This window comes from Bidens hawaiensis, unplaced genomic scaffold, assembly GCF_021521415.1.
Source record: "Bidens hawaiensis isolate Kalapana, Puna unplaced genomic scaffold, B.hawaiensis_p1.1 tig00012328_1, whole genome shotgun sequence".
Classification (NCBI taxonomy): domain Eukaryota; kingdom Viridiplantae; phylum Streptophyta; class Magnoliopsida; order Asterales; family Asteraceae; genus Bidens; species Bidens hawaiensis.
In genome coordinates, this window is record NW_027492003.1 from 114520 (window position 1) to 130309 (window position 15790).

Sequence of the window (15790 nt, forward strand, 5' to 3'; positions counted from 1 at the left end):
GCCAAACAATTTACTGAATGTTTGATTCGCTTAGAAGCTTTAGTAATAAGTAAAAGTCAAATAAAACAAAAATCTAAAATATATCAAATTAAATTAATTAAACAGTAAAAAGAATAAATGTAAATTAATCAAGTTTACAGGGGTGTTTATTAGGTTGTCCTCCCATCATGTCAAATCCCTAGCCATCACAATCTAAATATTCAAATAATTGCTTGAGGTGTATTTATGAACTAGCTTCTTCTTTGTCGCGTTCTTCAAGTTACCTTATAAGGAGTATATCATAGTGGAGGTGCATAAAAAACTCTAAAACCGGAACGGGGTTTTTACTACCTGAACTTGTGTCTGACACTACTCATATCGTTTGAATAGGGTATGCATTTTAGTACCAAAACTTGTACCCGGAATCGGACCCGATTTGTATCTGGTAATATCCGAAAATCGGAACTAACACCTAGAACCGGACCCGATTTGTATCTGGTTTTACCCGGAAATCGGAACTGGTTCCATACCCGGAACTGGGTTTCCAATACCCGATTTATATCGAAACTTACCCGAAAAATACCCCAAAAAATGTGGATCCTTAAAACTCTATCTATACCCAAAAAATATTAAGAAGAAAGCCCAATAAAAACCTGAAAAATAGTGTTTTCAATGCCCGGAAATATGATATTCAAATACCCAGTTTTAAAATATGTGGTTCTATACTTGACCCGAACCTGGTGCATAGCGTAGAGGTGCACAAAAAAACCCGAACCCGGAACCGAACCCGAAAGAAAACCCGGAACCTTTTTTTTAATTCCCAACCCTACTTGTAGGGTAAACGTTTCAGTACCAAAACTCGTACCCGAACCGGACCCGATTTGTGGCCGGTAATACCCGGAAACCGAAACCGGTTCCATACCCGAAATATGGTTTTTCCAATACCTGAAACATGGTTTTTCAAATACCCGATCTATACCCGAAAAATACCTAAAAATAGTCGAAAAATACCCATAAAAAGTGCAACCCCTTAAAAAATTCATCTTTACCCGAAAATAACCCGGAAAAAGCACAAAAGAACCCGAATGTATGGTTTTATCAATACCCGAAAATAGGGTATTTAAATATCCGGTTTTAGAATACTCGATTCTATACCTGACCCGCACCCGATACATATGGTATGGTTTTTAAAGACAATACCCAGACCGAACCCAACCTGAGTATTGTATGTACCTAATTTTTCAATACCCGGTCATACCTGAACTCAGTTCCATACCTGGAACCGGATATTTGAAAACCCCGATTTGTGTACCTCTACATAGGGTATGGTTTTTAGAAAAAATGAATGTACCCGAATCCAACCTAGGTATTGCCAATATCTAATTTTCTAATACCCGATTATATCCAAACTCGATTCCATACACGAAACCTCATAAAAACCCGATTTATGCACCTCTATATCAAATAGTTGATATGTATTTACTTGGACCATTTAATCAAACAAAACTTGGCAGATTTGGCCCAATGTTCAAACATGTATTATTGGGTTAGGAGTAGAATTACAGGCCCAATGCCATTGGACATAATGGTTTCTACGAGCTAAATCATGTGGCAAACTGTACGATAATTTGTGGAAATATGAGATGGGTTAAATAATAGGTGATTTAATCCGATATATCTATTATTACATCATTATTAAGACAAAATATATTATTTTTTGCTTTTCTATTTTTTATAGATTTCAAACACGTTAAAAGATTGGTAGCAATAGATTAGTTTATTTAACAATTAAATTAGTTGGCATCAGTTTCATATCCAATTTTGAAGATCATACGTGACATGTGAGCAGGGGCGAAGTATAGGAGGGATCGGGGTGGCCCCGGTCACTGTCAATTTTCGCTTAGTATGGTAAATTTCCGTGATTTTGACTGAAAATTTTGATAGGTATTGAGAACAGTCGGTATTAGGTCCATGACTTTGTTATTTTAGAGATCAAAACAAGAAACAACTCACGATTTTATTGTTTTTTTAGTTCGTCAATTAAAAAAAACAAAAAAAAACAAAACAAAAGCCATGTAACGGAAAATCAAGAATCATCAAACTATCACTTAATTTCCAATGCATTTTTTTGTTCTCTTTACACATTCTTATCATCGCTTAATGCAATGTATAAGAAAGGTAATAGACTAAAAACTAATGCGAGCAAAACAAACCACACCAAACTGGTCGAGGCTTTGTTCGTACTTGGCTCATTTTCAAATCGACCCAATACGATAGGCTCATTTCCAAACTGAGACAAATTGAACTGACTTTTTTTGAGCAGTTTCCGAGCGAACGACGAGTTTGGACAGCCCTAATTCGATCGTTTTGTTGTCGATTTATATGATCCGAATCATCTATAGCACTTGATTCATCCGAATGATCATCTAGAGCATCGAATGCATTTGAAGTAGACAAACCTTTAAATTTTGTATCCATAGTAATTATTTGTTTCTGTTTCCCATCACATGATTCATGATACTCCATAATTACAGTATTTCTGTAAGGCCCCGTTACCGGTAACCCTACTTTCGTGTTGGATTTACTTATAAACGCAGTTCTAAATATCAGAGTTAATTAAAACATTCGCGGAACATTAAAAACATTCAAACCATTACATTCCATAACCATAATTCTGGTCTTATCGAGCATTCATAGTCATTTAAAAACAAACATAGTCTTCTAAAATAAAACATCATAGCAAAATCTTCAGATGCCAGCTTCGTCCAACTCTGCCATGTGTCCTCCTCAAGCTACCTGCCTCATTCTACTCACCTGCGTGCATACTAAAAGTCAGCTACGCTGAGTGAGTTCTAGTTAATCACATAATCATACAATACCTTCTTACATTTTATACTTAACCTCTTAACTTTCTTTCATACACACATAAGTGCATATACTTTCATTCTTACTTTCATACTTTCTTTACATACATAATCATACGTTTTAAAGAGCCTTTCGCCCTATAACCTCACAGATATTATAAGGGTCTGGTCCCTAACATCACAGATATTATAAGGGTCTGGTCCCTAACATCACATATATTATAAGGGTCTGGTCCCTAACGTCACAGATATTATTAGGGTCTGGTCCCTTTGTTTCGTGTAACTGTACCATACCTGTTCATACATGCTTTCCTTGACAATACGTGCAATCTCCGAAGAGCGTTCACGTACCATCATCATAACATACATACATTATACATACATCATATATTCATACATACATCATATCTCTCCTCATACTTATCAATCATATCTTAACTACCACCTGACGGTTCATGCAATATCCGAAGATCGTTCACGCATCGTCAAGCAATCATCATACGTAAATCATACAAGGCATGCACTTATCACTTAAGATAAGTGTATTCACTATCACATCGAGTATGCACACAGCCCCGAAAACATAACAAGGAAGTGGGGCTAGAAACTCACCTGAATCCTGTTACGCTCTCCGTTAATCGTTATTCCCTTCTTGAGTTGTGCACGGCTAACTGTATAATATTTACACGTATCAATTAACTACTACTACTCATGTTGTATTTCTATCTTTATATAACCCACAACGAACGGAGGTCCGGGGGCAGCGCCCCTGGCAGCGGGGTCTAGGGGCGGCAGCCCCTAGCAGGGTCCAAGGGGCAGAGCCCTTGGCTGGGGTCGAGCTGCCAGGTCAGCTTGGAAAAATTTTATTTCCATTAACTGTCGTAACACATTTTCCATTAACATTTGAATCGTTAATTAATTTGCTACTTAAAAGTTCAAGGGCCTAATTGTAATTAAAACATTCTTTTCTAAGTCTAGGGACTATTCTGTCATTCTTTCAAAGTTCTGATTCGTTAAGATGCTCTATAGCGAATTGGTGTTCATTCGTTACTTCTGTCCTTCATAACGAACTGGCTAATCTGTTACTTCATAACGAATTGGCCTTTTTAGCGAATTGGACCCTCATAGCGAACCAGTCCTCATAACGAATCAAACCTTATAACGAACTGGTCGACATACGAATTGGACTTAACGAACTGAAGCTAGTTCGTCAGTCTTTCCTTAACGAATTAGTACACGAATCAAAGCTAGTTCGTTATATTCCCTTAGACGAATCAGCTAGCGAATCGCTTCTAATTCGTCAATTACTCCCTAGCGAACTAGGGTTAGGTCAGGGGATGTCAGAACATTCCCTGACACCCGTAACCTCGTATTAACTTTTCCGGCGCCGCCATTGCCGGAAATCCGTCGGAAAAGCGCGTACTCACCGGAAAAAACGAGTTTTAACTCATTTTTCGCCGTTTTTCGCCCCGTTCGATCCATATCTGAGCTAGGGTGATCCCTAAGCTCATCATAGGTTCGGTTTATACCCAATTCCACCCGGATCTCGTGATTTAAGTGGTTAAACGGTGTCGGCTCGTCGTTTCGCAACTATATCTAACGGGTTAAGCTCATACAATATAATACTATCATTACCTCGGGTCGGTTCTCGGTTTCCTTCTTGATATCGGTTTAGAGAGAGAGAGAACTAGAGAGAGAATCTTAAGTGTGTGTTTTGGATGGTGTAATGGATATGTGTAAATGAATTAAATGGAGGATTAAGGGTATATATATATTTTTGATCATGGGCTTAAGCCCATGGTCTTTCCTTCATTCCTCCATAACCCAAGTCCATAACCCATATCCATATACCCAACACAAGTCCATCTCGTATTCTATTCAACTAAACCGATAACGACCCGTTATAAAATAAACGAACTTTATTTTATTAATATAACCGAAAGTAGGATGTTACAATTTCCATTTCTTGATACTTCAACTCTTTCCGGTAATCTCCTTGAAGCATTTGCTTCAACCAACATTCGCGTGTAAGAACTGGGACCCGCGTTCGATGATTCATTAGGGTTTTCAACTTGATCATCTTGTACTAATTCTTCATTTGTAGTTTCTTGCATATTATGCTGATCAAGAACTGTAGTACGGTTTTCGACATGATCTTGTACCGAATCTTTATTACTTGTTTCTTGAATATTATTCTGATCATATTCACAAACTTTAGACACTTCATAATTAGGGTTTTTCAAGGCTTCATTTTTACTATCTTCATGCAAATTATTAGAGTATTCAACATGATCAGCTTGTACCGATTCTTCGTTTCTTGGTTCTTGCATATTATTCTGATCAAGAACTCTAGACAATCCATTAGGGTCTTCAACATTATAATCTTGTACCAAATTTTCATTTCTTGTTTCTTGAATATTATTATTCTGATAATATTCACAAACTTTAGACACTTCATTAGGGTTTATGAAGAGGTAGGTCCCAGCAGAGCCCAGTTGGAACCGCAAGACTCACCTTGAAGAGGGACGTCTGCGCAGAAACCAACTGGATCCGCAGGACCCACCATGCTCAGAGACGTGACGTCCTTACGCGCAGTACGCAAGCTGTTCCCGCAGGAAATGCCTCCCAATGGTGAAGGACTCCGCCTGTTCCCGCAGCTTCGGATACAAGCCATCAGGGAAGGCCACCCGCGCAGCAAGGCTACACGCACAAGGCACTTAGCTCTCACTCAGTGTCACCTGAAGGAATGAGCAAAGCCGGGAACAATCTCGCACAAGGGCGGGAGGGGGAATACTCCCGCCCAAATAAGCCAGTCCGTACGATACGGGAAGATCTTCTGTACTGTACCTGACGAGGTATGGGCAAAAGATCTGACTAAAGATACGACAGCTTATTGACAACAGTATGGCGAGCAGCATGCTCCTGTACTGTATGTCACTATTAGCCGCTGCCTACTCACCAACTACTGCCATGCCACGTGCATAGCCGGCAGTTGGTGGAAAAGGAATAGTACACAGCAGGCCTGGTCACTATCAGCCGCTGCCTACCCACCAACTACCAGCAGGGCACGTGCGTAGGCCACTGTTGGTTGAACAGGAATAATATTGCAGCCGGCCACACCTCCTTGGAAACCTACCTTCGGCTATAAATACCACAAATGGTATGACCATCTCATCTCATCTTATCTTAACATATCTTATCATCATATACCTGATATCTGCTCTAGCAATCTCTTAATATACATTTATATTTAAAGAGCAATCTAGTCTGATTCTCACGCCGGAGGGTGGTCACAAGGAGGAACCCCCCCCCCCTTCTCAGTGACAAGCTCACGGTGTCTGTTTTGCAGGTTATCAGAAGAACCATCTTTACCGGGTCTAACCCCTCGTGGGAAACATCTATCTAACCCCCAGGTTACTCGTAATCTGCCCGGGGTCCGGTTAGTGTTTCTTCATTGGCGCCATCCGTGCATAAAGCTAGAACTTCATTTCTTTTCAGTTTTTTCAAACTTCTGGAAAGATGGTTAGAGAAACTCCGGTAAACACTACCCCAGCTACTGGGGGGAATACCGGCTACACAGTCTTTACAAACACTACCCCGGTTACCCAAGCCGGGACAAGTGAAGTAAATTTTACGAACACTACCCCAGTTACCCAAGCTGGGGCAAGTGCAGTAAATAATCACTCACTGGGAATCACCGATACCTAGTTAGAGAAACGAACAAGACTCCCCCGCCAAACACTTGATGAAGTTAAGGCATGGGCGGAGGCACGTCAAAAGGAATTCCAAACTGAGTTGGACGAACGCTTGCGTTCCGTCCAACAGGCTGACGAATTCGAAGAATACTGGGACGATGACTCGGAGGAGTCCGACTCCGACGCGAACCCTCGCCATAGGGCAAAAGGGAAGCGTAAGGAAACGGACTCCCAACCAAGAAGGCATTTTGGAGAAGCCTTCAAACCAAAAAACACAGGTGGAAGTCCACGTGACTTCTCCAAAACATTCAGACCAAACGTTGCAAATGCGGGAACGTCCAAATTTGCAAGGGACATTGCAGAAGCAATTGCCCCAAAAAGTGCCAAACAAATGTCCAGCATAGGCACATATGATGGTATATCGGACCCAGATGATCATTTGAACAGATTCATAGCGGGGGCAACCGTCAGTAGTTGGACGGAACCTACGTGGTGTTACATGTTCCAAATGACGCTTGTTGGGGCTGCTAGAGCGTGGTTCGATCGTTTACCGGTCAACCACATCTACGACTGGGCAGACTTCCAACAGAAGTTTAGCCAACACTTCAGCCAGCAAAGAAAGTATACCGATGAGCAATGGACAATCCTCAAGTGCATTCGAGAAAAAGATGAATCTTTGCTAGACTTCATCACTCGCTTCAACTCGAAGAAGCTAAGTCTGGGTAACATTAGCGAAGATCTTGTTCGCGCTGCTTTTATTCAGGGCGCGAACGACCCAGAGCTCATCCGCACCTTAACGGGTAAAGATGGCATGCCATCCACATGGGATGCCATCATGACAGCAGCTAAACGCTTTGCGGAAACGGAGAAGCAACTGGGTAGAGATCTCCCACAGAGCACAAACCTCTACACCCAGAAAACAAGAGAAGACAACGTCCTTACCGCCCGATTAAACAAAAAGCGGAAGCTAGGCATTTGGCAGTCAAGGGTAAACTTTGACACCTCATCCGGCTTGCAGCATCGGTTAGGCGGAAGGGATAACGTACAGTCAAACAAGAACTCCAGATGGACGCCGCTCACCAAAAGCGTCACCGAGATATTCGCTACTGAGGAGCTCCCATGGCCAAAGCCTCAAATAATCCGACATCGTCACAATGCTGATTGGAGCAAATACTGTGACTTTCACAGGACAAAAGGCCACAACACCGAAGAATGCATAGACGTAAAGGACATGGTCGAAGCATTTTTCAGAGATGGGACGCTCGCGCACCTCGTGGCGCAATGAACGCTGAGCAGGCTGATGCGTGTAGAACCCCAGCTAGGGAAAACACGAATAAAATTCCAGCTTCAATGTGGAGACTACATGCTGCGTAAAGAACGAGATCCCGAACCAGGTGCGTATCGGCTCGATGGCACTCCCATCCCAACAACATGGAAGGGAGTTCAATTACACAGTTTGCATGTAGATCAATTCCAAATTTGTAAAGAAAAGGCCAAGAGCCACTTCTAATGGAAATGATTCTCCTTAGAACATCGACGCTGATGATTTTACATTTATACTTTATGAACTAACACTGATGCCGGTTTTCACCGTATACATAAGTGTGAAAGTCGTTGCATGGGGAAGGCGGCAAAACCCGCATAAACCCAAAAAACGACAAACCGTCACGCAGGTCAGTTGAAGGGGAAAAGTTCAGTCATCCCACTAAATGAAAGTGCCGGTCTATCCGCAAGAATCATGATAGAGGAAACTGAACACTAACCTATTAACAACCGCGCGTCGAACGGTTAATTTATTCAACACGGATATGCCGGTTTTCACCGCATAATTACGTGAAGTCGTTGCGTGGGGAAGGCGGCAAAACCCGCATAAACCCAAAAAACGACAAACCTTCACGCAGGCCAGTTGAAAGGGAAAAGTTCAGTCATCCCACTAAATGAAAGTGCCGGTCTATCCGCATGAATCATGAGAGGAAACTGAACACTAACCTATTAACAACCGCGCGTCGAACGGTTATTCAAAACAGAGAATTTCTAACAAAAGGATGAGGAAAACCTACACGCAGGTCAGATATAGGTAAAGTTTAGCCATCCTAAGTGCAAGTGACGGTCCTACCCGCACAATCACGAAAGGGAGCAAAACTTCACTCCTATTATCTGCCACGTTCAAAGGTTAACTTATCCTAAATACTTAGAAATTTCAAAAAAGATGAGGAAAACCTCCACGCAGGTCAGATATAGGTAAAGTTTAGCCATCCTACTAAGTGCAAGTGACGGTCCTACCCGCACAATCACGAAAGAGGAAGCAAAACTTCAACCTATTATCTACCACGTTCAAAGGTTAACTTATTCTAAACACTTGGAAAATTGCTAATTTAAACTAAAGTATGCAAGTCATATAACGTTTACAAAGCAAGGAATCCAATGAAAGTAGCGGTCTTACCCGCACAAAGATTTATATTTCACAATGATTCATTACAAGAATGGCCGGGTAACTACCCGCCTACAAGAAAATAAATCCATACAAGCTAAATCTATCCTAGCAGTGGGAAGGGATCTTCAGGATCAGGCTTCAGGGCCACTTCCACTTGGACCAGCACCATCAGTAGATCGTGGCAGTTCAAGGAAAGCTTTAAGGATAGCTAACCCATCATCAGCAGCAGCAACTTGATTCACATTCTCCACCACCGGATGCGGGAAGGCGGCGTACTGATTCACTGCTTGGTCGTAAACAGCTTCAGTATCAACATTATACAAAGGGAAGTTGGAAGGCGGGATGCCTTTCTCAACGAACCCTAGACCAAGCAGGAAGCCGGCCTTTTCCCCATCCTCATGAGAAGCGTTGAGGGCTGCGCTCATAGCATCGTCATAAGACGTCTCTGAGAAGACTCGATGCACAACCTACAAAAAAGAAAATACAAGTATCAGAACCTTTTCTATTTACAAAGAAAAGCGTAAAGACATAAAAAGCATACCTGAGACAACGCTTCTCGAAGAAGCCATTCCTAGGCAACCAGAGCTTCTTGGAGGGCAGCTTGAGCTTCGTTACGGGCGCGTTCGGCTTCACTCTTGTTGAGGTTGGCAAGCAACACTTCTTTAGCCGCAGCCTCTTCGACGCCCTTTAGCTTCCGCTCAGTATGGTCAAGCACCCCCCTCTGGTCCAAGATCTCCTGGAGCTTTTTGGCGTCTTCCATCGCCAAGGCATCATGAGCCTGCTGGAGAGCCTCTAATTTGGCTTTATGCTCTTCATTCTCCACGCGTAGAGGCTCAGCAACAGCTTCAGCCTTGGTGGCCCTCTCGGTTGCGTTCCTTGCAGTTTCCTTAGCCAGCCGAAGTTGTTCATTAACAGCTTGGGCAGCCTTGGAACGGGCCTCGAGTCGAGCCTGAACTTCAACCTCGAGGGCCTTGAAGGCCTTCTCCTTTTCCGCAGCCACTGCGGAAAGCCTTTGGTTCTCCTCCCGGACAGCCCGCGCCTGAGCCACTTCTTTAATGCGAGCTGCTTTTAACTTGTCGTTTTCACGACAAAGCAGCTCGACGCGCGGCTGGATCCGGGCCAGGAGAACCCGAAGCTCATTGGTTAGCCTACCCTCCTGGTAGCTAGCCATGGCTTCCCCCAACGCACCACTGGGAGCAGCGTGACGAGCCCATTCTACGCACTCCACAGGGGTGCGAAGGGTTGTTCCTCGGCGAATGTTCCATCGTGGAACATACACTTCATTGGAATTCGACACTGCAAAAAACATAAAGCAGTTAGGAAAAGATGATAAAAAAATATATAAAATGGGCCAAAAGAACCCTACGCACCTGTAGGGTCAATAACAGGCCGATAGCCGCCAAACCCATCACCTGAACCCAACGGAAATCCATCCAAGAGGTCAGGCAGATGGGAAGGAGGCAGAGGTTGGCGATAAGCCCCATGCATACCTGAAGGTTCGGCCGTCGTTGCCGATGACGGAGGCATGGTAGAAGCCGCCGCGGTCGCCGCCGCGGAATCCGCAGCAAATGTAACCGCCGGCTCGGTGAAAGATGCGGTAAAAATAGCACTCACAGCCGGCGGTGACGTCATCACAGCTGGAACAGTCGGCTCAAAGGAGTGAGCAACTGAACCAGCGGAAGCAGGCGCAGGCGCCTGGGTCGTCGCCTCAGGTAGGCTGACCAAGCCTACCGTCATGGGCGGAGTACTCTGCGCTCCACCCTGGAATGCGTCAACATCCACGCCTGCACAAAGAAGAAAAGTGTTAATGATGGAAAACTATGAAGTTAAAGATATAGGAAGTTTGTACTTACGGGTTTTCTTGAGCCTGAAAGTGCGGACGGGCGGGGATGAACCCGATGGAGACGGCCTCTTCACGCCGGTCACCGTTGTCATCCTGGGCTCTTCGGTGACAGTTGTCACAGCCTCCGGAATAGTGATCTTATCACCACCGGGATTCCCCGCCACCTCTTCGCTCTCGGTCTCCGAGTCAGACCGAGGCACCGGATCGGCAGTGGAGGCCACCTTCTCCTTCCCCTTCCCGCCGGCAGCCTTCTTCTTCCGCACCAACGGAGGACCATCTGCGGATTCCTCATCAGAATTCCAGCAGAGGTTTCAACATTGAGGGGTCGAGGGTCGAATAGCGCCTTACCTGGCCGCCTGGCGCTAAGGATCTCATGGCCTAACAGGTAGACCTCCACGAACCGATCCGCCGTTTGTTCTAGGATGGGCAACTCGTTCTCGTCTAGAGCGCGAGTACCCATCCGAGCGGGACCGTCAGCCTCCCGCGGGTACATGAGCGACTGCAAGTCGTTCCCCTCTGAAATAAACAGGAAAGAAGATTAGAAGAAATTCTAAATCAACAAAAGGAAACAAAGCATACCGTAAGGAACAGAGTTCGAACCGTATTCGAGGACGATTGGGATCTTTTGCGCATCCGCAGCCTTCCACACCCGGCTCATCCCCAGCATCACCATCCCGGACTCCGCAAACCGGTAAACCGGAGATTGGACTCGGGATATCTTCGCAAACCATTCCGCCTCCTGGTAGTTGGAGGCGTGAAGGCTGGGAAGTGCTTGCCCATTCTTGAATTTCATGGCAAGGGGGATGGCGCGAGCGGAGATGTAGAAGAACTCCCGCTTCCACGAGCGAAGACTGCGCTCGGTTGCGCAAATCTTCAAACCCTTAATCCGGGTTATCAGAGTATACCACCCCTGGATGCACCTCCAAGAGTAGAAGGTCATCAGGCGGTCAACATAGGGCTCAATGCCCAGAATCCGGCACACCCACTCGAAGTGGCGAACCTTGGCAATCGCCATCGGATGCACCTCGGTCAGGTGCACACCGTGCCTTTCAAGGACACGGTAAACAAACTTTGTCAATGGGAACCTAAGATTCCCATAAACAAAGAATGCAGCATATACCCCGATCTTGCCTCTGGGGGCATCGTACACCGTCTGGTGGGGTTCAGGAAACTCAGGCTCGAGAGACTCGAGCATGAACTTCCTGACGATGTACTGATACAGATCGACAGGCAGAGCACACTGGCACTCACCAACAGTACTCTTGTCATCGGCTGTAGACTCGAGATCACGTGAAGACATCTTGCAGATGAAAGAAGAAAACGATTTCAAGGGAATGCTCGACTGAAAAGATGAGTATTCGCCGGAAATCGTTTTGAAGATGAAGAGAAGAGTGAAAGTGTGGATTACAAAGAACCCTCTCCCCCTTTATATACTAATCGCAATTAATGCGATGAATTTAATGCGGAAGAGAGAGAAATTGAAGGTGCAATGAAACTATGACACGTGGCAAAAAGCAAGCTGGCAACAGCTGTTGACAGGACGCGTACCATTAATTTCGCGGCCACGCGCCCGAAAAATCGCGCCCACGCGCCTGAAAAAGCGTCTGGAATGACCATGTACTGTCACGTCACCATAACTTCCTGCACGTCCTGACACAGTCAGAAGAAACCGTCGCACGACGTTTCAGAGGTTTGGACTGTTCTTATCCTTTCACCAACTCTTCGAATTTCAAAAAAATTCAAAAAGATTCAAAAGTAAGCGGGAAAATACCCCTTACCTTGGCAACCAAGTAACCGTAAGACGGATGCGGGTACAGTGTTAAGGCAAAACCCTTCACATACCTAGCACCCGCAGGGAATTGAAGCCAAGAATACCTCGGCAACCAAGTAACCGTAAGACGGATGCGGGTACAGTGTTAAGGCAAAACCCTTCACATACCTAGCACCCGCAGGGAATTGAAGCCAAGAATAACTTGGCAATCAAGTAACCGTAAGACGGATGCGGGTACAGTGTTAAGGCAAAACCCTTCACATACCTAGCACCCGCAGGGAATTGAAGCCAAGAATACCTCGGCAACCAAGTAACTATAAGACGGGTGCGGGTACAGTGTTAAGGCAAAACCCTTCACATACCTAGCACCCGCAGGGAATTGACGCCAGGAATACCTTGGAAGTAAAGTAACCGTAAGACGAGCGCGGGTACAGTGTCAAGGCAAAACCCTTCACATACCTAGCGCTCCGCTGGGAATTGAAACCAAGAAGGATCTTCTGGGCAATGCTTGCGGAAACGGAAATAACATCCCCGCATAGCGGGAACGTCGAGAACTACATTGTTTGAAGCTCCAGGATGGAATTGGTGGTTTTAACATAATTGATTACTATGTTCAAAACTACCAAAACCTCATGGAGAATCCACACAAGTGGGACTCAACGCTCCTGACTTGCGAGGAGGTTACAGACCTACCCGCATCATACCCAAAGATCAAGCAGGAAAGTCGGGAATTTCTGCAACTGACAAGGACTTCCGCGGGAAGAATCCCCATGGAAAACCTTAAAAAACCCCTTTTCAAAACCCTTTGCTTAAGTCCAAAAGTTCACCTCACTTTATTAAACACTCATGAGAAGAACATTGGACTGGGGGGACTTGAAGAGGTAGGTCCCAGCAGAGCCCAGTTGGACCCGCAAGACTCACCTTGAAGAGGGACGTCTGCGCAGAAACCAACTGGATCCGCAGGACCCACCATGCTCAGAGACGTGACGTCCTTACGCGCAGTACGCAAGCTGTTCCCGCAGGAAATGCCTCCCAATGGTGAAGGACTCCGCCTGTTCCCGCAGCTTCAGATACAAGCCATCAGGGAAGGCCACCCGCGCAGCAAGGCTACACGCACAAGGCACTTAGCTCTCACTCAGTGTCACCTGAAGGAATGAGCAAAGCCGGGAACAATCTCGCACAAGGGCGGGAGGGGGAATACTCCCGCCCAAATAAGCCAGTCCGTACGATACGGGAAGATCTTCTGTACTGTACCTGACGAGGTATGGGCAAAAGATCTGACTAAAGATACGACAGCTTATTGACAACAGTATGGCGAGCAGCATGCTCCTGTACTGTATGTCACTATTAGCCGCTGCCTACTCACCAACTACTGCCATACCACGTGCATAGCCGGCAGTTGGTGGAAAAGGAATAGTACACAGCAGGCCTGGTCACTATCAGCCGCTGCCTACCCACCAACTACCAGCAGGGCACGTGCGTAGGCCACTGTTGGTTGAACAGGAATACTATTGCAGCCGGCCACACCTCCTTGGAAACCTACCTTCGGCTATAAATACCACAAATGGTATGACCATCTCATCTCATCTTATCTTAACATATCTTATCATCATATACCTGATATCTGCTCTAGCAATCTCTTAATATACATTTATATTTAAAGAGCAATCTAGTCTGATTCTCACGCCGGAGGGTGGTCACAAGGAGGAACCCCCCCCCCCCTTCTCAGTGACAAGCTTACGGTGTCTGTTTTGCAGGTTATCAGAAGAACCATCTTTACCGGGTCTAACCCCTCGTGGGAAACATCTATCTAACCCCCAGGTTACTCGTAATCTGCCCGGGGTCCGGTTAGTGTTTCTTCAGTTTACCAAGACTTCATTTTTACTATCTTCCTCCAAATTATTTCTGCTTTCCAAGAACTTATTAGGGTTTTCAACACGATCATCTTGTACCGAACCTTCACTTCTTGTTTCTTGCATAATATTCTGATCATACACTTCATTAGGGTTTACCAAGGCTTCATTTTTACTATCTTCATGCAAAATATTATCAAGGTTTTCAACATTATCTTGTACATCTTTATCTCTACTTTCTTCTTGCATATTCTCAAGAATATTATTATCATCAAGATCATGATCTTGTGGTTCTGGATCATGAACTTGTTCTTCATTTCCGAAAAGACGTCTAAGAACATTGGATAAATCCGGTTCGTTGATAATTGTATCCAATGTGACCCCATGATCATAACCATGATCAGTTTCTTTCATTTTATGTACTTTCCTGAATACCGCGATTATATTCTTTGAACTCTCTTCAAATTCTTCATCACTAGAAGAAGGAGACAGGTTAAAAATATGATCAAACTTACTCATCATTGTATCGTTTGTTTTTGGAACGAAAACGTACACAAGAATCAAGTGTTCAAGATTTTGAACAAATGTAGGGTTCTTGATGGATTGATGAAGATGGCATGTAATATTGAGTAAAAGTTTTATGAACGAATGAATATGTGAATGAATATGGTATTGGTAAATGAATTACAAAATGAGAGTTATATATATGATGTGAAAACTAAATCTTTAATATGCATATATTCACAATCACCCTCTATCTTTTACTTTGTTATTTTTATAGTCCTTCTAAAAAGACTCTTATATAAACATAAAGAAGAAATATGATTATCATGGGGTTAGTTTTCTAGTGGTTATTATTGGGGTGATTATGATCTTGGGCCATCTATGCAATTTGGAGGAAATTGGATACTAATTTAGATTTTTAATATTAAAGAATATATATGCTTATATATTTTTTGTAAAAGTTGAAGTTATTATAAGATAATTTTAGTTTTAAACGGAATTACAAGTTGTGATGGTAAGATAAGTGAAACCGAACGACATGAATTTGAGAATGATGTGAAGATATGATCCGGCAAGACAAGCGAGTTAGGATGAGTTGGGCGTCACTCAGCAGGGCCGACCCCAAACCTTTTGAAGCCCTTAAATGAAACAAGAATTGGGTGCCTTCTTCGAATTATACTGTTACAAAGCAATACAACTAACCACGAATATGTTTGTCTCAAATAACTTAAAGGTAATTTTCATCATTTAGTTTTTTTTTTTGTCTAACTTGGACACTTATCCGTTGCCTTTATATTACCAACTAAAAATTTGAGACCTTATTATAATGGGGGCTTAAAATGCTAGC